The sequence below is a fragment of the Sorex fumeus genome, unplaced genomic scaffold (assembly GCF_029834395.1).
Source record: "Sorex fumeus unplaced genomic scaffold, SorFum_2.1 ptg000003l, whole genome shotgun sequence".
NCBI lineage: Eukaryota > Metazoa > Chordata > Mammalia > Eulipotyphla > Soricidae > Sorex > Sorex fumeus.
The window spans coordinates 22,894,719-22,921,647 of record NW_026606060.1 but is presented as its reverse complement, the minus strand read 5'-3'; the positions used below and the strand labels follow the sequence as shown (position 1 = coordinate 22,921,647).

Below are 26,929 nucleotides of genomic sequence, written 5' to 3'. Positions count from 1 at the left end.
GAAGAAAATATGGGATTACAAGTAGAATCCTTATTTTAATGGGGATTTGAACAAGACCAAAACCAAAAACAATTGGCTAGATATTGCAGCAAGTTTTGTGCAGAGTAAGAGCCAGATGGGGCAGAGTCTATAATGAAAAAGGAACTGCCTTTTCTTCACCTTTTTCTCAGAATGCTTGCAGAGTGAACCCAAGCCATTTAGTGCCATGCATTACCCATTATTCGTGCTTTCTCCTTTCATTCTCCTTTCTCTCCTACCACCAACAGTACCACCTGAAAGATTCCTTTATGTGAGAATATAAAGATTATCAACCTCCATCAGGAAACTAGAGCAGACAGAGTAGGGTGGTAAAGGAGACCAGATTAGTGTGGGGGGCCAGATCATGAAAAGAGTTAGAGCCTTGGTAAGGGCGGGTATGACTGAGAAATCGTTTTGTATATGGTTAACAATGGCTTCTGTGGGCTGGAGAGATAGCACAGTGGGTAGGGCATTTGCCTTGCACACAGCTGACCCAGGTTCGATTCCCAGCATCCCCTGAGCACTGCCAGGGATAATTCCTGAGTACAGAGCCAGGAGTGACTCCTGTGCATTGCAAGTGTGACCCAAAAAGGAAATACAAGAAATAATAGCTTCTGTTGGAACTTCACTAAGTTCAAGTGCTTGCATTCCTATTTATATGACCTTGAGCTTATTATTGTAACTCTTTATGTTTAGTTGTATGGTTTTCATGTGAAATGGGATTAATAACTATCAAATAAAACAAAAAAATCTGGAACTTCTTTGGCATCTAGATAAAAAGCTGAAGTCAAGCATTCTTTACTGATTTTGTAGTTTATATAATTATTAACCTAGAAGATTATGTATTGACCCTATAGAGATTGGTAATTCAGATCATTATCATAATATAATTGACAAAAAATATCTGTAACTAGTTAGTGATAGTGACTGAACAAATAACTTTCCACATAAATAATGATTTTATAGTACTATTGAATCTGATCACATTTGAGGATAAACTTTCCGGATAACTAACTCATCAGAATAACCTAAATAACGTACTTGAAAGAAAATCTTGGCTGAAAGCAAAAAGCACTTGAAAAATGGTAGACCCTGATAGAACACTATAAATGTCAACATTTAATATGCAACTTAATTAGATTTCAAGTCTAGGCTCTTCTGAAAATAACATAAGTATACAAGTACATTAGGTCAAGCTTTTAATTCAGACTGTAGACTATTTTTATGGCACTATCTTTTGTTATTAAATACTAACCTTATTACAGAATATGTATAGAAGTCAAATATCTATCTTTGGCAAGCCAAATTCTTTATTGCCTTTGATTCATTGCCCAAAGTGGAGAGAGAATCACAAGGACCAGTTGGAATTTATTTGGATTTTATGTTTCAAATGTGGTTATACATCTCTTACTGCTTCAATTAGCAGTTAACTCATGACTAGGAAATTATTTTCTCTAGGGTAATAAGAAAATGGCTCATGCAGCAGCTTGTTACATTATGAGTTAGTGTCTGATTGTTATTATAAAATGTCTATTTTCACTTATTCATTTACCACTATGTAAAGTACCCATATTAGCCCTTCAAAGAGAAATTCATCTTCCACCTGCCTACTATATTTGTTCTTACATCAAGAGCATGATAAAGGTCAAGAAGAGTCACTGAGACTAGTTCCTGTATAATATATTGTTGGAATAGTCTAGTCTGTTTGGGGAATATGTTTTGTTGACATTCTTTTGGCACTTTTCATGCCCCAAAGTTCAGATCAGATCAGATTAGATGCACCTGGAAGTTACATCTCTGAGACAATAAATCCAGAATAAAAAGCAGAATGCTATTGATCAGGAGTCTCTCTCCTCTCCTCACTGTCTTCTATCTCCTTATTCCTTCATTCTCAGAAGGGAGGGAGGTAGACAATGTTATGGACCCTGAATGCCTTTTCTTTGATGTGGTCAGAGCTTAAAACAAAAGTCCTGAGAGAATTCAGTCTTTGCCAAATAATATCATCAAAATGTATGTGGTTTACTAGTTCACCAGGGTATGCACTTAAGCTTGGATCAACATCTTTGTCAGTGCACACATCTTATTTTACAACAGAATTCAGGTCCCTGGCCATGAACCTTTGCTATCTTCTTGTATTCCTAACAGGTGGCCTTGGATTTGGCAGGCCAAGAAAGCAAGATCACTAGGACCCAGCATTTGGAGAACAAAGGCCGTTAGAGAATGAGAGAAGCTTTGTAGGATTAGTTATTAGCAAAGGGGAAAAAGTGATTTATTCTGGGTGCCAGCCTGTCCAGGACTTACGTTGGACCAGCAAAGAGCTACGAGAGCCAAAACAAGCTCATCAGTCAGCTTGGACTGATGGCTCGGGAGACTCTGACAGCCACTTCTCTGGAATCTCAGCCAAGGAAGTCAAGCCAGGAGAATGAGCTCACTATCACCTTATTAATGTCCCATGTGTAACAAAAGTGGTGGGAGGGAAAGTTCTCCTTCCAGAGAACACTCTGTCTTCCTGCTTAGTCAAACAAGGACAAGTAAATTTCAGTATGGGTGCCATTTCAGCAGGAGGCAGCTACAGTTCCAAATCCTTTTTCTGTGATCACAGTATCTGGAAAGCTTGGGAAAGCAGAATGCATTGTTATAAGTGCAGGGACAAAACTCATTTCGTGGCCCAAATAATTCTGAGTATTGGTTGTGTCTCAGAACTCCTGCCTATTACAACCATGTCCACTGTGTGTATCTTTATTATTTTGAAATGTGAGTTTGACTTCATTCTCTGAAAAGAGTTAAGGCTCTCTTGGAGAATGGGAGATAGTACAACAGGTAGGGCACTTGCCTTGCATGCAGGTGACTGGGGTTTGATCTTCGGCATCTCAAGAGCCCCATCAAGAATGATTCCTGCATGCAAAGTCATCAGTTACCCCTAGAAATTGCCAGGTGTAGACCCCCGACCCCCCAAAAAAGAGTTAAGGCTCTCTCTGTAGGTAACAGGGAAAGAAATAGAAAGAAAAGAAAGCATCAGTGGTAATCAATAATGCCATAAGCACATTATGACAGAAAACTGAGCACAGTGTTAGCTTTAGGAAATGTCGGATATCTGTGTTAACAGAGATTTCCTCTGAATTTTAAACGGTATATAAATTAAAAAGTATGAATAATTAGAACATGTTTTCCATTCAAATATATATGAGTATCGGGTATTATATTATAGGCATTATATTTTATTAGCATATTAATACTACATTCAGATCCATTTTGTTTCAGCCATATCACACAACTGAACTGGAAAGAAACACTAAAGTTATGCTGCATCTGGGTCACCGTTTTGCATTCCCCCTCCCCAAACTTCTTGCATAACATTTTCAATTTTCCAAGCTTAGTTGCATCAGCAGAACAGTCTTGAGACCAGAAGTTTTGTATACTATGAAGAATATAATACTTCTTTGCAAATCATATTTTATTTTTTATTTTTTCAAATTATATTTTAGATTCAAGAATATAAGACTTCCCAAAAGAGTTTAATCATGTTTTATTTATTTGTTTATGCCTAGTGGTGTTCAGGGCTTACGCCTGGATCTGCCCTCAGGAATCACTTCTGGTGGGACTGGGGGACCATCTGGGGTACTGGGGATTGAACCCAGGTTGGCTGCACTCAAGACAAGCATCTTGTCCTCTGTATTATTGCTCTGATCCTATCTTTAATCTTAAGGATACTATTATTTTTGTGCAATCAGTGCTGAGAATTATGTTTTTAATTCAGCATTAAATAATGAGAGCCATGGCCTTTAGGTTACTCTGATGGCAAAAAATAAAAGTACTAAAAATAACAAAAATGGGGGCTATTAATAAAAAATATCAATTTTTGTAATTTACACCAATATTTATTAGCTGAATATTTTAAGAGAAGCTGATAGCAAAAATCAAGTGATAACTCTTACTGATAATAATAAAGTTGTTTTTCTTAAGTATAGGGGAAATTGCTGAAATACATATGAGCAGGAATTTATTGGAAATAATAATGTTGATTATATTGTATACACAGCACAGCGGGTAAGGCGTTTGCCTTGCACACAGCTGACCCGGGTTCGATTCCTCCGTCCTTCTCGGAGAGCCTGGCAAGCTACTGAGAGTATCCTGCCCACAAGGCAAAGCCTGGTAAGCCAACCATGATGTATTTGGTATGCCAAAAACGGCAACACGTCTCACAATGGAGACGTTACTGTTGCCCACTCGAGCAAATTGATGAACAACAGGAGGACAGTGCTACAGTGCTACTATATTGTATATAAAGGTGAAAAATTACCATAGATAATGTTAATAGAAGATTGGTTAACATGAGGTTAATTCATACTCCTCTTGAAAATTCATGCTTTTATCTGTGATGAGAAGATCCTTCACACTCACTTATTTTTAAGGAAATTAGTTGGATAAAATCCCTAAATGAGAAAAATCACAGTGGATGACATTTCTGCTTTAATTTTATTTTTAAAAATTTTTTTATTCACACAATTCATTCTGATTCTGTGGTTGCCTGGAAAGTTCTGATAACCACACTTGGACTCATTTGGCTGCTGCAGTCAGCTGAGAGCTTAAGTGGGGCAGAAATGTCAAAGATGGTATCATCCTCACTCAGGTCAGTCAGTGCAAGTGTGTCTCAGTTTTCAGCCACATCATCTCTTATTTCCCATGCGCCGAGCTAGTAACATTACAGTAGTCTCAGGGTTCCAGGATGCTTTTAAAACATAACCTCAGAAGTTAAAAGATTCAGCTACACCACAGTCATCACAACTCATAAGACCAGGCAGAATTTAAGTGGATAAAATAGAAGACACAGTGCTTCATTGCATAAGGACATGAGAGAGAAAGCCCTGGTGGGACTCATCATATGTGATGCAGGGAATCGAACCTGGGTCAGCTGCACAAAAGGCAGGCACCCTCTCCTCTGTACTATTGCTCTGGTCCCCTTCCTTTAATTTTGAAGAATATTTTCACTAGAGCCTGGCAAGTCACCTGTGACGTGCCAAACATGCTAACAATAGTAGCTAAAATTGGTCTCATTTTAGCTACTTCCCAGGGTCACCAAGCCCTGGGAAGAACGAGAGGGCTCATACTAAGCAGATGGTGCACATGTCAATGGGCGAGAAGGTGCCCTGCAAGCAGCTGGCCACCAAGGCGGCCCACAAGAGAACGCCACCCACGGGTGGCATAAAGAAGTTGCACCACTACCGGCCTGGCACCATGGCACTGCGCAAGATCCACCAGCTGCCGTTCCAGCGGCTGGTGCGAGAGATCACGTAGGACTTCAAGATCAACCTACATTCCCAGAGCTCGGCCGTCATGGCGCTGCAGGAGGCATGCAAGGCCTACCTGGTGGGGCTCTTCGAGGACACCAACCTCTGCCCATTCCCCATCAAGCGCGTCACTATCATGCCCAATGACATCCAGCTGGCATGCCACATCCGTGGAGAGAGGATGTAAAGTTTACCATGCTAAAATCTCAGGGCTGGGACAAATGGAGACGCTACTGGAGCCTGCTTGAGTAATCAGTGGTGAATGGGATGACAGTGATAATGACAGATATAAAATTATAAGATGACTGTTTTTCCATTAAAAATGCCATTTAAGTACAGTAGACAAGAGACCACAGGTTTGACCCCAAGCATTACTCTACATGCCAAGCAATTAGTCCTGACAGCACTTCCTTTTGTGACTGCCTCCACCCCAATGCCATGACAATGTGTGTGACTCTGATACACAAAAACTAAGCAGCACAGATAAGCACGTAACCTTTGGAAAGCTTAGAAACTAAGTGTATGAGCTCCACAACTGTCTGTTTGATACCCTGCAAGCACCTAATTGAAGTGTGGAGACACCACAAGCAAGCATATACAAGCCCTGTCACTTCTACAACAAGAACCGGAAGGAAGGAGAAAAATCACTTATCACTTAATCACTTAAGTTCCCGTTAGTCGTAGATTTGCTCGAGCGGGCGCCAGTAACGTCTCCATTTGTCCCTGCCGCGAGCTAGTGTAGCCCAATGGCATCTGTTAGCTCCGGGAACATGAAGGGCCTCAAACCGATCGTTCATGATCTTCACGAAGAAGTCTGACCATCTGGTAGGTGGGCGGCCACGCGGTCTTTTGACATCCCGTGGAATCCAGTCAGTAACAGCTCTAGTCCAGTGGTCGTCTTTAAATCTCATTACGTGACCAGCCCATCTGATTTTCGACAACTTGGCAAATGAGACAGCGTCCCTGATCCTTGATCGTCGACGGATGTCAGAACTCCGGATTCGTTCTCTCATTTGAGTGAAACGTGATATTCCAAGCATAGCTCTTTCTATTCTTCTTTGGGAGACCTGGATAGCGTTCTCATCTTGTTTGCGTAGGGCCCAGGTCTCTGGGGCATATGTTAATGCAGGAAGAACAGTGGAATCAAAGAGATGTGCCCAGAGCCGGAGGTTCTTCGTCCTCTTAGCTATTTCTTCGACGTTCTTGAAGGCATTCCAAGCCGCTCTCTTCCTCCTGCGCAGCTCGGGTGCCAGGTCATTTGTCATGAAAATAGAGAATATTTCATTTGTCATGAAAATAGAGAAAAATAGAGAAACTTTTATAGAAAGTTAGAATGTAAAATGTTATATGTTGAACTCATTCTTGAATGGGTGTTGGATATTATCATTGTAGGCCTGATCATTTCCAGGCTTCAGTGGCACAAGACTTAGTTTTATTTAAGCCATGTTAGTGTGAGCTTAAGAGTAACCATTGCATTAGGGCTAGTTGTGTCTTCTGGCCAGAATGTGATCCAAGTAGGATACCTGCTGAATTCCTTCATGTTCAACAAGACTCTTGGTTCATTTCAACAGGCCAGAACTTGAAAGTCTGCTAACTGTGTGTGAGTTCTGAAAATTATTCAGATTATAGCTCCTATTCTTTCTCTGCCTGCTCTCTCAAACTTTCCCCGTGTAGTTGTAGTTTATCTTCAGTCACAGACTCACAGGAGGCCCCAATCAAATTTCTAGAGCTCATTTTCCACACTGCTCCCTCCCTTCTAGTATAGCTGTCAACAAATTTCATCTACTGTCACCCCCCTGAGATGACTCACAGGCTCTACTTGGAATCCTGACCCTTGTACTGTGTTCCAGAAAATGCTTCCAGGAGGAAAATGGTGATTGCACAGTTCACCTCACTAGTTTTCCTTCTCTCGGAGATCATAGCCATGCACTGAAAGAAATACAACCACCAAAACAACTTTTCCCACTCTCTTCCAAATTTTATTTTAGGCACAGTGTTTTACAATACTGATAATGGTAGGGGTTTATGTATAATTTTCTCCAGCATATCCTCTACCAGAGTACCCACTTCCCTCCACCACTGTCTGAGTGTCCCCCATCTCATCCTAGTTTTCCCAGTCCCCTGCTATGGTAATCTTCCTACTAGAGACTATTTTTCATTTTCTGTTTCCTTTGAACATTTATTACTTCTTCTCTATGTTCCTTTTTTACCCAACAAATTAGAGATATCATTTTGTATCTGTCCCTCTTCTTCTGGTCAACTTTACTCAGGATGATCTAAAAGCATCCATGTAGCAACAAACTGCATGATTTAGTATATATATATATATATACACACACATATATATGCTGAGTAATATTTCCTTATATACATATATATGATAGTTTCTTTATCCAGTAATCTATTCTTGGACACTTGGATAATTTACAGATTTTGGTTATTGTGAATAGTGTTGCCATGGACACAAGAGTGCAAATTTCTTTTCAGAATAGAGTTTAAAACAACTTTTTAAGAGATATTTTATTGGGGCTGGAGAGATATTGCTGTGGGTAAGGTACTTACCTAACAGCCAACCTGGGATAGATCCCCAACCTTTCATAGGGGCCAGCAAGCTTTGCCAAGAATGATCCCTTAGCAGAGAGCCAGAAGTAAACCCTGAGCACATTCAGGTGTGGCCCACAAACCAATAAATAAGTAAAGAAATTAGCTTTTAAAAATATTTTGTTCTCTTGTGGCTTCATCATTTGAAAAATTTGCACCTGGCCCGTCATCTGATGTCCAACAGTTGCCTTCTGGTTGATCTACCTCCTTCTTCAAGATATTTAAGTCAGGAACAAGAGGCAATTATTAAATATGTGTATGTGGTCTTATTGAATGTGTGTATATGGTCTATAACTTAGTTTTAAACTCTGTATAGTTCAATTGTAATGATTGCTACTCTCTGTATCTCTTTTTATTTTTGTTTTTGGGCCACACCTGGCAGTGCTCAGGACTTATTCCTGGCTCTGTGCTCAGGGATCACTCCTGGTGGACTTTGGGGAACAAGTGGGTGCCAGGGATCAAACCTGGGTCTGCCACATGCAAGAGAAGCACCTTACCTGCTGTACTATCTTTCCAGCTCCTGATTCCTTCTTTTTTTTAATGTAGAAGTATTGCTATTTATTCAGTCATTGATTAGGCTGATTGAATTGGGCATGAACTCCACCTTACCTTTTTTTTTCCTTTTTTATAAATTTATTTATTGAATCACCCTGAGAGTAGATACAAAATTTTTGGGTTTAAGTCTCAATCATACAATGATGAAACACCCGTCCCTTCACCAGTGCCCATTTTCCACCACCAAAAACTCCAGTATACCCCCATCCCACAACCTTCCTCTACCCGGGGGGCAGATGATTTCCATATTACTTTCTCTCCACTTTGATTTTGTTCAATATTTTGATCTCAGACCCACCATTATTATTTGGGATTTTACCCCAACACTCAGATCTGCCGAAAAGGCAACCATAGACAATTTGTTTTCTATTGCTGGTTATGAATAACATATGATATCACATGGCTGCACAGTAGTGGCCATGCGATTTTGGAAGTCTGAAATTTTAACAATTAAATCTGGAGGGATTTCTGCCAAAACCTGCTGGGTTCCGAGATTTGTTCCTGAATCTCTGGGATCATGGCCATTAAGCAGCTTGATCAGGAGCTGTTCGTGGGCGGCGACTTGGGGTCTCGTTGGGGCAAGGAGGAAAGGGCTGACTCCACCCCCGTTCCATGAGGCTCTGCAGGTCTCGTTACTGCAGGACTAAACCTGACTACCCAATGGCCTCTGGAGGATGGCGGCCACCGAACCTCCAGGGGGAACAGGCCAAGGCACAAAACCTATTCCTACCTGGGGTAGCCCAGCGCCAGTAACCTACTGCGGGGATTGGACACATTTCTGCCAAAAGCAGCTGGGTTCTGAGATTTGTTTCTGAGTCTCTGGGATCATGGCCGTTAAGCAGTTTGATCAGGAACCAGAGAGTCCTTACCTCCAATTATATAGCTGAGCCGGAGGTGGTTTGTGGGTGTGTTTTACACGTACCTAACTTTTGGCCATTTACTTTCTTGGTAAACTTGGCCCCAAGTTGTTGGGGTCTGGCCAAAGACACAGCAGCTATTTTGGGGTATCTAGAAGTCTGAAGGCACCATAGGCTGCTGATGCACTTGCCTCACAGGTACAGATTGACCTGCTGGCGGCACCATACTCCCCTGATTCCTTCTTTTAAGAAATAAAATATACAGCTTTTCTGGGAAGGTGGTGGATGAAAGGGGTCTGGAGGAAGATGGTGGGGGCAAGCTCAAACTCTGCTGGTGAGTGTCAGGTTGGATGATACATGCATGATAAGTATAATGAATAGTGTTCTAAATCATGGTGCCTCAACAAAATCATAAAGAAAAAGTAGCACTATCCTCCCATTGTTCATCGATTTGCTCGAGGCAGCAGTAATGTCTCCATTGTGAGACTTGTTGTTACTGTTTTGGCATATCAAATACAAAAGAAAAAATAAAGCATTAAAAATAATTAGTGTATATTTAGTCCACTCACTTACAATTTGTTAAACAAACCTTAACACTTTCGATAATCTTTAGCATAGTTCCTTTGATTGGTAATGTGTCACTGCAAGAATACATTAGATTTGGACATTCTGCTCAGGCTGCTGTAACAAAATACCACAGATTAGGTGACTAGAATGAACATAATTTTCTCACAGCCTAGAGTTGAGAAGTCGAACATCAAGATGCCAGCTGCTTTGGATTCAGATGAGGCCAGACAATCTGACTGGCTTGCTGGTGTCTGCCCTTGCATGGCAGAAGACTAGGGGACCAAGTGGTAGGACAGGAGGAAAATAAGGTTGGAAGGAGGCCTTTGGGAAAAGACAAAGAAAAATACTGGTGTAGAGTATCTGAGGTCGTTTACACTCAGACTCTGTTTCCTCTGTGCATTCATGTAGACTCTGCAGCCTTCCCAAAGGCGTCTCCACTTACCAGTCAGGAACAAGACGGCACTGTGCCCTCGCTGCACCTCTCCTGCCTGCAGCATGCCCATATGCCCCACTTCCTGGCAAGGTGTGCATGGTAGGCCTCCTCTCCAGAAAGGCAATTATAGTCATGCTTACCTCCAGAATTATCACTGTCACTGTCCTCCCGTTGTTCATCGATTTGCTCGAGCGGGCCCAGTAACGTCTCCATTGTGACCCTTGTTACTGTGTTTGGCATATCGAATACCACGAGTAGCTTGCCAGGCTCTGCCGTGCGGGCAAGATACTCTTGGTAGCTTGCCGGGCTCTCCGAGAGGGGCGGAGGAATCGAACTCGGGTCGGCCATGTTGGCCACTTGCAAGGCCAACACCCTACCGCTGTGCTATCGCTCTAGCTTACCTCCAGGATTATATACTAGGAAAATGCTCTGTCAGGTAAGTGGGCTCTCTGAATGTCTAAGGTATTGCTAGTCTTATCACTACTTCTGTGGTTGCTTGTGTTTGGACCACACCTGGCAATGCCCAGGGGTTATTCCTGGCTCTGCATTCGGGAATGACTCTTTGTTTGCTCGAGGGAGCATATGGATGCCAGGGACTGAATCCTGGACACCATGTGCAAGGCAGGTGCTTTACCCACTGTACTTTCTCTTTCTGGCCCCACGTCATCACTGCTTTTGTTATGACTACTGATGAAGTAACTTTCTAGTCAGGTGAAGCTGGCATTGAGAAGGAAACTCTAGGCTGAAGTTGCCTCCCCCATCCCTGTCTGTGTGAGGAATACCAGTGTCTTCTTTTAGAGGTTGTTGAGCACTTTCTCCTTTCAACTTCCACATAATTCATACGTAAGGAACTGCACATCCCCTCCCCTAGTAAGAAATGTGAGGAAATAGAGAGCAATGTTTCTCAGAAGCAGCCTTTCAGATCCTTGCTTTTTATTTATATTTTCCTCTTATCTTTCTCAAATTCTCTGCCTGAAGAACATCCAAATAGAGCCTTCTACCTCACCACATAGTCCACACCACACCCACAATTCACATGGGCTTCACAACTATGTTTGCCTTCTGCTCTGCCCTATGAGGCCTCGCCCAGGACAAATAGGGTGAGGAGAGGAAAATATTCTTCCCAAATTAATTCCTCATCTACTCACAAGTGCCTTCAATTTTATGAATTGCACTACACTCTCCAATCTTCCAACACTGATTCTCTAAAAGTAAAAATGTGACAGTGAACAATTCACACCAAATTCAAATAGTTTATGACAACACTATCTTGAAGGCAGATTTTCTTAGGGCCATACAGCAATTTCAATGTTTTTTTACCTTGAGCTCTAGAGATTTCTTTTCTTTGTGTTTAAGAAGACTAATTTGTACAATGAGAATTTTCTTAAAATGCAGTCTACAAATTGCTATCTATTCAGTTTACAGAATAGTCCTGACTTAGAGGTCCAGAGAAAAGCCACAAAATATGTTGAGAATGTTCTGGAAGGACTACAGCCATTTACTCAAAATCCTGTTGGGCCATATAACACCATCAGTTGTCAACCACAGTTTATTGTCAGCCTCTATTAAGTTTTTCTATTATATCTTATATGTATTTGTAAGAGCTACATGGTATTTCAAGATTAATTGAATACAAAGGGTTACAAAGTGCAAATACAATGCTAAAATTAATTTTACTTTCTTTTTATGTAGCTAGGTTAGAAACCTTGACATAATATCTGTGCTCATACTTTATTTCTGTGAGATTGTGTTGCCTTGAAGTCTAGTCATTTTATTATATATTTTTTGCTTTTTTGAGTCACACCCAGCGATTCACAGGGGATACTCCTGGCTCTGCACTCAGGAATTACTCCTGGCGGTGCTCAGGGGACCATATGGGATGCTGGGGATCAAACCCGGGTCGACCGCATGCAAGGCAAATGCCCTACCCGCTGAGCTATCGCTCCAGTCCCACTCTAGTCATTTTAAAATAGAACATATATGTACACTTTTAAAATACAATAATTTTGGAGGATCCTAACAATGTACATACTAAAATCCTCTCTTAAGCAACCTAAGTTACTTCTTCACTGGGTGAAGACCAAAAACTCAAGCATTTGGAGGAATAAAAAGAACAAAAGCTTCAGAGAGAGAAATATGGTCCCAATTGGCAGTGTCCTTGTCATATGCTAAGAGCAATTTGTCAAAATAATCCTTATAGTTAGACATATTAAAGGGAGGAAAACAAGCCCCTTTTAATCCTACTGTCCTAATATTTCATTGCTAATTTCTTTCTGGTCTGTCTTCTAGAAGGATGAGAGACTTTGGGTTAGACACAAAGCCTTTTGAGCCTTTTGGCAGGATCTGGGATCAGTTTGAAGGCAGCAGACTCAGAATACGGTTCAAAAAAAAAAAAAACCAGTGAAAGTGAATGATCAAGTGACCTGCATCATGAGCCAGCAACCTCAGTCTGAACCGGGAGTATCCAAGGAAAATCAAGGTGGTGATTGATAGGAGCTCCATCTACAAACCATAGAGTAAACAGATGACTGCAACAGTCTTCTCCTGGTGATGAATAACTTTTTCACTAATACATGTCCCTGCTAGCAAAACTATGATAGTTATTTTTCTTTAAGCAATGAGTCTTAAATTTTCTCTCTTTCTGTTCACATGTTGTCATTTTTCCCATTAAGAAGTAAATGATGTGTAAAGTAGAGTCTATGGAGACATTCCTTGTCCTCCCACAGATAACGTGTGGATAACAACATCTAAAAATGTGTCACTCATTTATTTCTGCAGGTGCAATATTCTTAGTATTGGCAATAATGACTCTTCTGGGAGGTAATTATTACTGACTATTTATATCTAAAGAATTCTTCCTAGATAAACTATAGACTTTCAGTTAATAAGTCTCTTAAGAAATATTTTTGAACATTTTGAGAGAAATGGAAAATTTAAAAATATCTTGCTTTGAATATAGGATCTGAACCCTGCAAGTGTTACATCTATCTGAATCTGATGTAATATGGAACCAAAAATCAGGAGAGGGCCAGAGCAATAATAGTACAGCAGATAGGGCATTTGCCTTGCATGTGGTTGACCTGGGTTCAATTCCCGATATTCCATATGGACCCCAAGTACTGCCAGGAGTGATTCCTGAGTGCAGAGCCAGAAGTTATTCATAAGCATCACCAGATGTGATTCAAAAAGCAAAATAAATAAATAAGGAAAAGAAAAAATAAATCAGGAGAAAATTTATGGACTTTAACTTGCTAAATATGTAATGAAAAATTACATCAAAATTTTAAGAGAATAGTAATTTCTTTTAAAAAAATTTTTATGAGTGAAGCACCATGAGGTACAGTTGTAGACTTACAAATTTTTGTGTTTGGGTTTTATTTATACAATGATCAAGTACCCATCCCTTCACCAGTGCCCATTTTCCACCACCATGGATCCGAGTATCCCTCCCACCCCCCACCCCCCATCCCACCTTGCCTCTGTGGCAGGGAATTCCCTTTTGTTCTCTCTCTCTTCTTTTGGGTGCTGTGGTTTGCAAAAGAGGCATTGAGTGGCAATCATGTTCGGTCTATAGTCTACTTTCAGCATGCATCTCCCATCCTGGGAGGATCCTCCCAACACCCTTTATTTTGGTGCTCCCTTCTCTATCTGAGCTGCCTTTTCCCACAGCATGTGTGGCTCGCCTCCAAGCTATGGAGTACCTCCTGGTACTTGAGAATAATAATTTCTTAACACTAACTCCTTCATTGATTTCTTTGTTACTTTAGAATAAGAGAATTATGGGGCCTTTAATTTTTTTTCTGATGCCAAATGCGTATTTCCAACACCAACCAGCTCTCTAATTCTCTGACATCAGTTTGAGTGTCTACAGTTTAATCCAATTTTAATACTGAGCCCCCAGAGTAGCACAGACTCTGAAAAATAAGGACTCAGTTCTTCAAAGCTGCTCCACTTCAAAATCACCTGCAAATGAAGCCCCTTCAGGGATCCTATGATTATCCCCTGCTCAGATTTGATAGTTCACTAGAATGATTTTCAGAACTCAGATTAATAGCACTGGTTTATTATAAAGAATATAGTAAGGAACAGTCAAATAGAGTGGATTATAGGAGAGACGTGGGGAAAGAGAGGTATGGAACTTCCATTTGTTGTTCTGGAGTACCAGCCTCCAACACCTTAATGCACTCACCATCTAGGAAGCTCCCCAAACCCCATCATTTAGGGGTTTTAATGGAAGCTTTCTTATGTAGACACAAGGAGTTAAATTAATAGCAGTTGTGACTGAACTCCACCTATACCACTTCTCCTCCTCAGAAACAGGAATAAAAGTGGGACTAAAAGTTTTAAGTTTCATTCTGGTTTTAGTTCAGTCCCATACAAAAGTTATGGAGGCCTCTCATGAGGCATCTCATTAACATACTCAAGGTTATCCTTCAAAAGGTAATACATAAGAATTGTATTATATTTCCAAGATGGTCATGGTAAATGTGAATCATTAACTGGAGTGTTATAAAGAATATAGTCAGGAACAGTCAAATAGAGTGGATTATAGGATGAGGCATAGCAAAGAGAGGTATGGAACTTCCATTTGTTTTGGGCTGTCAATCAGTGCGCAGGATATTACTTTGTTGTTTGCTTATTATGTTGCAGATGACAGGGGTGAGATGAAGAAAATGAGAAACCTCAGAGTATTTGGTGAAGTAGATAAAGGAATTGGAGTTTTAAATGCTCCATGTAATTGTACTTTAGGTAGCCTCTTAAAAAGACAAAGTTTATCTTTAAAAGAAATTTGACCCTGTTTTACCTAATTTAACCCAACACTGCAATAAGACCAGAAGGATATTTTTATTTAGATTTGTAAGCTTTTAAGTTTCATTCCTTAAACTAATAAGCCTAATATTTACCAAAGATTTTATCCGAGTTGATTTGAGACCATACAACTCAAAAGATACTCTGGTTGTGTAGTTTCTGGAATGGACAGCAAAAAAAGTACCTGAAAATTTCTCGTGCCCAGTGTTGAAAATGGCGTGATATGATCGATGCCTTCTCATCTTGGTCAAACCAATGATGTCGTACCTGATTTTCTGCACTTGCACATCAGGTCCTCAATGGATGCTTCAGATGCCAGCGTACGTGTGTTGAAAATACAGACATTTTAGTCCTTCTTCGTTTTGGCAACCTAGATCAGCCCTGAGATTTTATCAGCCTCTCCTTGCTCATCCTTCTTAACGCTGCTGTATTGGGGGCTCTTTCAGAGTCAGGGGAATGAGGCCCATTGTTTTTACTGTTTTTGGCATGTCGAATATGCCGCGGGTAGCTTGCCAGACTCTGCCGTGTGGGCGGGATACTCTCGGTAGCTTGCCAGGCTCTCTGAGAGGGGTGGAGGCTTTTAGGGCAGCCTCTAATTGCCCTTACAGGTGTTCCCATGGTTCACACCACATTTGAACCCCATCAATTATGGTTTGGAACTAAGGGTAACTGAGACTTAAGTCAAGTAAATATGACTGATGCCTAGAAGAAAATATTATTTGGAGTCAATTAACTCCCAAATTACAAAAGTATAGCATTAAATATACTCCTGTGTCTATACAAAAAGGATATTGCTCTAAAGTAAACTCTGCAAAGGACATAAAGGAAAAAGAAAAAGCAATATTTCACTTGCATGTACAAAATCCCGAGTCCTAGAAGAATCTGACTTACAAGTCACAGGATCTGATTTGGAGATATAACTGATTAACAGATAGGGGAAGCAGAGAACAGAGAAGTAAAAGTAAACACAGAGAAACAGGAATGCTTCAGGAGCACTGAGATGGGTTTAACCCAATAAATCTAAACTCCCTGTGGCAGAGGACAAAGGATGAACCAGTATTAAACCTAAAATGCTTAGAACTATAATCCAGGAATGTACTTATACCACGATTTCTTTATTCACTTGCCTCTATTGGGCACTTGTTTCCAGATCTAGGCAATTACAAATTATGAGCAGTGACCATAAATTTGCACATGACTCTTCAGTTACTGTTTTGTGTCCTTTTGCTAAATACCCAGGAGTAGAATCACTATATCAGAAGAAAGATCTATTAGTAATCTTTTGAGAGGTCTTCAAATCTGTCAAAAAATATCTTCTTCCTTAACTTCAAATAACTTTTTTTTATAAAAGTGAGTGGTTGAAGATCAAAAAGGCAATATTGTCTCTGTAATATATTGTGCATATATAGGAATTTATTATCTGTAATAACTTCATATATATATGAACATAACATTGATGAATCTTATACATCTATTTAAAGTGTGATTACCAGAGATACAGTACAGTGTTTAAGACATTTACATGTGACTTTTGTTCCCTCTCTGGCACTGCATATGGTTCCCAGTACCATATGTTACTATCAGAAGTGATGCCTAAGCGCAGAGTTATGAGCACAGAGCCCTTGAGCACTACTGGTGTGGTCCAGTCTTCTTTCCCTGCAAACAACAACAAAGTGTGGTCTGTGGATAGAGACCAAAGAGCAAATTATTTCTTACTAGTTGTTTAAATAAACTTTTAGGTTAAAGTTGGAGTCCTAGGGCTAGAAAGATGGTGCAGCCAGTAAAGTGCTTGCCTTGCATGTGACTGACCTGAGTTGCTTCCAAACCTGGCACCACATATGGTCCCCTAATCATCCCCTCTAGGAGTGATCCCTGAGCTCAAAGTGAGGAGTAAGCCATGAGCATCACTGGTTATGAATCAGAAAACAAAAGCACAAAACAAAAAAATGTCGAAGCTCCGCTTTTTGCCTGGGATGTCACAGCAGCTAATCAAAACTTTATGGGGACTCTATTAACACTCCAGTTGACCAGAAACACAGTAGCCAAGCAGACGGCCAAGACAGCCTTTATCCTCACATTCTTGTCCTACAAATCTAAAGTAAGGTTGTGTTTGTGATCCCAGTCAATCATGGGTTTTCTGTTTTCTTCTTCCTGTTCTTTAGTCCTCATCCTATTAAAACTTTCCACCTTCTGCTGTATCTTCATTCTATGAAAGCAGACAATGTGCTTCATAGATGTTTTTAATTGCAATTTAATTTTTTTAATTAATAAAATTGCAAAATAAAGTTTGTACCACTTGAATTTTTTAAAAAAATTACTTTTAACATATTCCATATGGAATAAGTTTCAAAGTAAGCACTTTTAATTGATTTTAATAAATTTAAAAGTAAGCACTTTTAGGATTGGAGAGATAATACATTGGATAAGGAGCTTGCATTGAAGATGGTTGATCTCAATTCAATCCCTAATACCAGTGTGGTCCCCTGAGCCCCACCAGGAGCAATCTCTGAACACAATTCCAGGAGCGAATAGCCCTTTGTGGTCCCAAAATAAAAGAAAAAGAACAAAAATATTTCTTTAAAACTTTTAAGCACTATATCAAAGTGATTATATATGTTGAGCCTAAATTTTTAAAACTTGGCTTGTATTTTGTACGTCTACTTATTTCACTTTCTTGTCATCCATTTTTGTTGTGTTTTATAAAAGTGTGAGATAATGATGATGAAAAAAAAGTGGTTCCTCACTTCAGATAGTTTAAAAAACACCATTCTGAAAATGGTTCTTGGCAAGAGTGTGGTGTGGGTGTACTTGTGTGTTTGTAGAGTTGAAAGGAAAGAGATGAAACAGAAAGCCTTGAGATCAAATAAAATATCATTTGTGGAAGAGTCAGTGTTTATTTTTAATGATAAAATACCATATATATTTTAGACTTTGTTCTTACTAACTCCCAGTATGACGCAAATGAAGGAATTTAGAACAAGCCTTCCTCCAAACATGCACTTGAAACGGGGATTAATTTGAACTGAACAATTAAGACCCAGAAAATTCAAGTAAAGTTTTTTAAGTTCCCCTTAAAACGAAAAGGAACTTTGAAATGGGGGTCCGAACCAGGAAGAGAGAGTTATCTGTGACCCTCACTTTACCTAAGAAGCTGATCTACCTAACAAGGCAACCTTTGTTTAACAATCATTACAAGGCAACTTTTGTTTTCCTCTGCACTTCCTGAGGAAGGAGTGACTTCTTTGTAAACTCCTGATTCTTCTTATCCTTAGCTCTGAGAATATACAAGCCTCAGTTCTCTGACTGCCTTTGAGGTTTTACATCTTTTGGGACTCTCCACATAAACATAATTGAATTTTTCCCATCAGTCTCCTATATCATTTTAGTGATTAAAACAGTCATAAGTGTGGGCAGCATGGCAGTCCCTGACAATTTCCTGAGAAGTACATCATCAGAATGCACTGTAGCATTGTAGTCCTGTTGTTCATCGATTTGCTGGAGCAGGCACCAGTAACGTCTCCATTGTGAGACTTGGTGTTATTGTTTTTGGCATATCGAATATGCCACAGGGAGCTTGCCAGACTCTGCCCTGTGGGTGGGATACTCTCGGTAGCTTGCTGGGCTCCCTGAGAGGGACGAAGGAATTGAACTCGGGTCGACCTCATGCAGGCAAATGCCCTACCCGCTGTGCTATCATTCCAGCCCCAAAATATGGAACGCTTCACGAATTTGTGTGTCATCCTTGCGCAGAGGCCATGCTAATCTTCTCTGTATCATTCCAATTTTAGTATATGTGCTGCCGAAATATTATTTTTATATATATATGTGGTACATTCCGGATATTCACACCGGAATGTACCACACCCAAGGAGTCAGACTCCAGATAAGCAGGACAGCCAGGATGTGTGTGATCAATACAACTGAAAGAATGCGGGCAAGTGTGTATGTGCAAGCCCCACAACCAAAAGAACTTACCCCTCGCCAAGCTTTGCAGTCAAGTGTGTAAGCATCATAAGCTGATGGGCATTCCGTAGGAAACACCACAGCAGAATGTGTAAGCCATGCAGCCAGGCACGTGTGTGACTTCCATCACCAAAACAACAACGAGTAAAAGAAGAGAGAAGGATTAAAAATAATAACAATGCAATAAAATAATGTTAATCATTTTATTCTAGTGCTATCTTCACTCACGTATCTAATGCTAATTTGTTCATACATCCAGCTTCTGGAGAATCTAGTTGGGGTGGGGAGATATTTCCCTGTATAATATTCACTATCAAGAGTTGTAATTAGAAATAAATAAGCAAGGGGCCAGAGAGAGAGAGAGAGAGAGAGAGAGAGAGAGCGCTTAGGGGTTAAGGCGAATGCTTTGAACATGACTTACCCAATTTGATTCACACCAACACATGGCCCCCTGAGCATCTGCCAGATGTTGCTCTCTGGAGCCACTGAGTAGCAGGGGAGTAGTCCAGTAACAGCGGATGCTGCTGTCAAGGTCTGGGCAGAATTGCATTCTCAGCTCCTCACATTGAACCACTGTCCACTTGGTGAAGAATTAGTGAGAGAAGTGCCCACAGCTCCCTGAGCACTACTTGGGAGGACTCCCCAAAATAAATAAGCAAAACATCTCTCACAAAACAACTTTCATTAGCTAGCTCTTTATGTGCTATGGGATTATCTGTATATCCACATACAGCAATCTTCAAATTGGTGTTAGAATATTTTTCAGAACCAAGTGTCATAGAATACATGCTGAAGTAACTGAATTAAAATGCAAAGATAATACATAATCAAATGCAAACTCTCAGCCCATGATTCTAACTGATTTGGGGGGGGTGATTTGTGCTTATGAGGGAATTAACTAATTAACCCATTAGTTGCCTGTCAGTGCTTTTTGACCTACTTTATCAGGAAGGATTTGGAATTTTCATGATGTGTCAACTGGAGGTTTGACTCTCCAATGACTTTCTGCTTCATTAAGATAGCTCTTTCTCTCCTTTGGCCTCATAGATATAAATAAAAATGAAAATTAGTTTGCTAGATTATCTAGGATTCAGTTCGGTATATAAAGGGACAAAGGGAGAAAAAACAAACATAGGGTTTTCATTTTTAAGTGCACTTTGGAAGAACATTTGCACAGTGTCAAATGATCTGAATATTGGAATTTTGACATTATGAAATAAGATTAATAAATTCTGCAGACTGTGCCAATATCCAAACCAGGAAAGAATGGTGCCAAATCTCAGCTTGAAGGTCATCACCTAAATGCAAGTAAAAACAAAGGAATGAATATAGAGCCGTGGCATTCATGAGGCCTTGGTTAATCTACTTCTTTGTGGCCAGCACTGAGGCCCTGCAAGCCCAAGTCAATTTTTTTCGTCTATCTTGATGTGTGTGCACCCAAATAAAAAATAAAATAATGGCCCTCTGGAAAGAAAGATGGCAACCGCATGGGAGCCCTGTGGAGAGCCAGGTATGAGCCGGGGGTGTTGGGGCGACTAAAATCTCATGGGAAGGGGGACGTTCCGGCCCGTCCTTCACGCCCTATCGAGGTCACCAGTTGACCCCCACGAACGGCTCTCCAGCACGGCCACGACTCCAGAGCACAGAAACCAATCTCTTAATTATCTGACTTTCAGTAGAAATACTTCCAGGGTTAATAAGTAAAATAGCAGAAATCCAAAACTGACATCATTTAATTCTTGAACCCAGCTGTAGAAAGCAAATCATTTCACAATGCTTTTTCAGCATGTCGGATTTGGGGGGGGGGGGGGTAAACTCTAAATAATAATGGTGCATCTTTTATTGAAACAACGAATCTAGTCAAAGTAGACAGTGTTAACTAGAATTCATCTGTCTCACAGGCATTGGGAGGGGTGGGGGGGGTTTATTGGGGTTCTTCGTGGTGAAAAATAAGTATTGTAAAGGGAAATGTGTTTGATATTTGCATGACCGAGACCTAAACCTGAAAGCTTGGTAACTTTTCCCACAGTGATTCAATAAAATAGATAAATTATAAAAAAAAAAGGAAAAAAAATTAAAATAATGAACTCTCTGTCCTCAACATACACACCTCAAATTGCAGTAATAATTAATACATGGTCACAGCTGATGGTTTTGCTACAAAACAAAATTTCAAGAATTCACATAATCTTCATAACTTGAACACAATGTATTCTCAATTAGTACTATGATTGTTTTTTTCTTTTGGCTCTTTGGGTCATATTCGGCAATGCTCAAGGGTTACTTGTGGCTCTGTACTCAGGAATTACTCGTGTTGATGCTTGGGGAACCTATGAGATGTTGGAAATGAAACCTGGGTCAGCCATGTACAAGGCAAACCCCCGACTTGCTGTAATATCATTCCAGCCCCTACTGTGACTTCTTGAAGTTTAGTGCTTGGTGCTCATTAACCCGCTGTTGACAGCACCTACTTGTTTAGTGTTTTCTCTGTGCTAGGCTCTGTGACAAGCAAACTTTCCCAACAATCTGATAGTGATGTAGTTACTATTCCTGTAATTCTAATAGTTCTGCTAATATCTACAATATCTACTGTGTTCCTGGCACTGAATGAAGAATTAGTAATAACTAATTACTAATCTCTGACTCCAGGAAATGTACCACTTGCAGTAGGAAACAAAAATAAACTGTAAATAGATAGCACAGCAGGTAGGGCGTTCGCCTTACACGCGGCCAACATGGCCGACCCGAGTTCGATTCCTCCGCCCCTCTCGGAGAGCCCGGCAAGCTACCGAGAGTATTCGATATGCCAGACACAGTAACAACAAAGTCTCCAACGGAGACGTTACTGGGCCCGCTCGAGCAAATCGACGATCAATGGGAGGGCCTTTACCTTTACCTTTAGGTACATCCTATCATAAGTTAGAACTTGACTGGTGTTACTAAGAATAGTAAAGCATGAAAGAAGGAAAGGATTTGTGTGTGTATTTGTATGGGCAAACACAACTTAAAAGAAAGCAGGATGGACAGCAAAGTCTCATGTAGGTGGTGGCTTTTGAGCTAAGGCTGAGGGCGATGAAGGAGAGTCCCAGACTGAAAATCTCTGAGATTTGCCAGTAGAGGCAAATTCATGAAAAGACCATGAAGAGGTTCCTGGAGTGTTGTTTTCAAGGTGGAGTCAAATAAGTTACATCGAGAAGGAGCAGAAGAGGTCCAAAAAGTAGAAGAAACAACCTGATCCTATGGGCCATGAAGATTTTCACTTTTATACAGTGAGGAAGCTCGGAAGAGTTTTGAGCAGAAAAATTACATGATTTGACTTGGTTTGTAAAAATATTATCTGAATATTTTATTAAGAGTAGAGTTTATGGGTAGGCAGGTCATGGTGTACTGGCAGGCTAGGGTGGAAAATAGAGAATTCAGGGGCTGCTATAATAATCTGGGAGATTTGGAGACATTCATTCTAACCAGGAGTACAATGAGAGGGCTTGACTAAGAAAACTTTCACTGAAAGTGGTGAGAATCATCAGATTCTAAGTATATTTTGAAAATGGCATCCATTGGACTTGCTAATGAATTGGATGTAAGATGGAAAGAGAAGCATAAGGAGGACTTTTGGGCATGATCAAGTTGCACAATGAGGTTGGCCTTATCTAAAGTTGGGTGAAACCCAGTGAGGTGGAAGCTTGGTAAGAACAAGAGTTATGTTCGGCATCTTAGCGCAACAAAAGCCCTGGTCCAGGGTCAAAGCAGCAAGTCCCGGAAGACACCACAGCACTGGAAATCTCTCCAGGCCCCATACTGAGCCAATTTCACCAGGGCACCTCAGATGGAGTAGGGGCACTCTCCCTGCCTACTCCAGATGGAACCCTGGTGACCAAGAGGTTCCACAAGCAAGGCTCAAGTATGCAGACTAAATCTCCAAGCCACATGGTGGCAGAGACACTGGGCTGTCTGTCCCCCCCCCCCCCGGCTCCCTCCCCACTTGGCAGCCACAATCTGCCTCTGGGTGCCATCTTAGCCCACCCACAGCCCTGGTCCAGAGACTTCCAATTGAATCCCAAAATGGATTAGTGCCCTACGGAGATATATCTGGAACCCAACCATTTACAATCTATAATTATAGAAGCGGCCACACAAGCTCTCATGATATTCAAAATGAGCAATGGAAAATAAATTATCTAGCGTCTGCAGCTGGCAGGAGGCTTAAATAGTGGTGGGAAAATTTGAGCAAAACACATTGCCCCAAAGTAGAGAGAAAGAGAGTGTTGGGGAAATTGTCTGCCATAGAGACGGGGCGAGGACTAGAATGGGATGGGGTGGGGGAGATACTGGGCACATTGGTGGCGAAAAATGTGCACTGGTGGAGGGATGGGTGTTCGGTCATTATATGGCTGAATCTCAAACGTGAAAGCTTTGTAACTCTCATGGTGATTCAATAAAAATAAAAGAGTTATGTTTGGATATAGTAGGTGGCACATGACTATAAAATGTACAAGGTGAACAGAATACTGTTCTTCCTTGCAGCTTCCTCTCCCCACGAGGACAATCTAGACTTAATCCACATAGCATGTAAATGTGTTTAGTTACAGCAGTTAAAGTAACAGGGAACTGAAATATCTAATTAGCTGATCTTACAGAAGGGAGACTGCCCATTGAATGCAGGTGAATTTACTATAATCACAAATCTGAGAGAGAGAGAGAGAGAGAGAGAGAGAGAGAGAGAGAGAGAGAGATGAGAGAGAGCATTGTTCTTGGAAGACTTGACTGTCCATTTGGCCATTGTTGGCTTTGAATTTGGAAGAGGGAACCACAGGAAGGAATGCTAGCTGTCTGTAGAGCTAGAACGTCAAAAAAAAAAAGTTTTCAAAGACAGGAGGAAGCCCTGCTGGGTGCACTGCTGGGTATGGCCTCAAAACCCCCAAATAAATAATATGGAAAGAAAGACTGAAAATGATAAGAAGGGAAAGTTATTTGTCCCATTCTTTTTAGGTGGAGGCACCTCCCTGCAATGCTCCAGCAGGGTCCAAGGACACCAGGCTGCCTCCTGCGTACAGCGGTCCTGGGGGGCACACCCAGCTGTGCACATGGGACCAGGTATACCAGGAGACCAGATGGTACAAGGGATTAAACCAGCATTGGCAGCAGTCAAGACAAGTGCCTTAGCCTCTATATTTTCTCTCCATAGAAAATTTTTCAATTTTCTTCTTCATAGTCTCACGAAACCCACTCCAAAAGAGGCTCTCCCGAAACTGCTTTTTTTGAGGTTACCACCTTATAGCACTTGACCTGCCATTTTCACTTCTCCTTAAATACACTTGCCTCACTTGGCTTCCAGGCAGCACACTCCCTGGCTGATCTAACCCCAGATTCTTTTCCAATGTTTCCTTAGCAGATTCTTTCTCCTCCTCCTAATCTCTTACTTTCAGAGATACTCAGACTCAGTCCCAGGATTCTTTTCTTTTGAGACCACACCTGGCAGTTCTTGGGGGATACTCCCAGTTCCATGCTCCTGTTTATTCCTGTGGAACTACAGGGATGGAACCCAGGTATCTGGCATGCAAAGCATGCATGCAACACTTTGCTGCATGCACAACCCGCACTTCTGTATAAAGAATAGTTTTATTGAACACATATACCAGTGACTATTCTAAGACTTTTGTGTCAGTTATTTCTGAAGTGGGAAATTGAATGCCCAAAGCAGTTGAATTCTATTCAGTTTTTAATTCTTAGATATTAAAATAGTTCTCAGTGCACTAAAAACATCACTTTGACATAAAGAACAAATATATGAATTTAAAATGTATTGAAAGAGAAGCAAGCATTCATGAGCCAGCATCTGCTCATACACCTACACACTTTCAGGTTATACAAAATTAATCACAGGAACCTGGAACTGGAGGAGATTAAGTCACCCATTCATTTTCCATTAAGATTTCCCAGGATGAAATAGGGGAAAAGGTAAGAATGGATCACTAACTTCCTCAAAAACACTCTCACCAAAAAGCTAGTTCATGTTTTTATCATTAGACCTGTCATTACCTTTAATGAAATACTTGAATTCACTGTTTTGTCCCCCCACCCCCTTAGATTATGTTAAATATAAGGCACGGCAGAGCCTGGCAAGCTACCCAGGGTGTATTCGATATGCCAAAAACAGTAACAATAACGGGTCTTATTCCCCTGATCCTGAAAGAACCTCCAATATGGCAGTGTTGGGAAAGACAAGTAAGGAGAGGCTGCTAAAATCTCAAGGGCTGGGACGAATGGAGAAGTTACTGGTGCCTGCTCGAGTAAGTCAATGAACAACGGGATGACAGTGATACTGTGATGACACAAAAACTCAAAGGTTGAACTAAATTTATTCTTCACAGGTTAGTATTCATTCAAGTCAGTGATCTTTTTAAAACTTGCTAAATATATATTTAACTTTATTTTGTGCTAAATAAGTGCATGATACATATAAATAATCTATTTCTAATTAATGTAACAGTCTGTTGAAAAATTAATGTTTACTGAGTATTGAAATCAGTGCTATTTGGAACATCAAATTATTCTTTCTCTAAAGAAGCTTAAAATCTATTAAAGTAACTTCAGAATTATGTATGTAAATGCTATTGGGCATAATTTAGATTTTCGCATAACTGCCCTCATAGTACTGGTCTAGAATTAAAAGCCTTTAAATCTATATTGGTGGTAGCTGAATTTGTTAGTGGAAACACAGCTGGTCCTTGTAACTATGATATATTTCCATTTTAATTATGACATAGTCTAATTATATACACATTTAGTGTGTGTTCATGAAGTAGAAGACTGATAAACCAACTGGACACTGTTAAAAATAAATCTATAACTTATGACTGGAAAGATGGTACAGGTGTTTGCTTCATATGCCTGAAAACAAACCGTGAGCATAGATCTGTATGTATGTCCTGAGCACCTTTGGGTTTGCTACCCAGCAAAAACCACACATGTACCCCAGAATTTAAAAAATTTCCAATTCACCATGGAATGCTTAAAAAAAATAAATGAATACTATTGTCCAATTATCTGCAGCTTATAGTGGCATGTGTCATTAGAAAATTAATTTTCAAAATGGAGTTCAAGGGCTGGAGAGATGGTCACTTGATCACTTGACTTCTTGTTACTTATCGATTCGCTCGAGCGGGCACCAGTACGTCTCCATTCGTCCCTGTCACGTGCTAGCATAGCCCAATGGCATCTGTTCGTTCTAGGAACATGAAGAGCCTCAAACCGAGAGATGGTACAAAAGATAATATGCTTATGCTTACCTTGCATGTGGCACACCATGGTTTAATCCCCGGCATAGCATATAGTCCCTCGAGCACTGTCAGTAGTTTTACTTGAGAACAGAGCCAGGAATAGTCCCTGAGCACCACTGAAAGTAGCCAGAGTTGACATGATGCTCAATCAAGATCTGCATGGGGAGTCCCACGTCACATGGCTCAGTGATAGAGTATATGTCTTGCATGTTGGAGCCCTGGGTTCAGTCCCTACATCACCAAGTTTAATAGGTTTCCATCTTAATTATTTGCCCCTTGCATTACATATGTACCACCCCATGGCACTACTAAAACAACCCAAAATTAAATAGAATGTTTGAAAGAATTGGAAGACTTTAAAAGGAACCTGAATGATACCATGAAAGGTTTTTCTCCAAGGTAAAGTGTGGTGTAGGTTCTCATGTATTTTGTAGCTCCATCAATCAAATATTGGCATCCAGGAAGCAAACCAAACACTTTTAGAGGAAGCTGACTGTGTATGAGAGAAGCTGCTTCTGGCAATATCAGCTCAAGGAAGAATTTGAATGGGTAAGCTCT

The 26,929-nt window shown here is 40.6% G+C and overlaps 1 non-coding gene across 1 annotated transcript; it reads right to left on the bottom strand.

The window, feature by feature from the left end:
- Positions 1-18,833: 18,833 nt before the first annotated feature.
- On the bottom strand, positions 18,834-18,936 carry LOC130029065 (U6 spliceosomal RNA). The gene has a single exon (XR_008793268.1). It is a non-coding gene; the product is annotated as a U6 spliceosomal RNA (small nuclear RNA).
- Between the last annotated feature and the right edge of the window lie 7,993 nt (positions 18,937-26,929).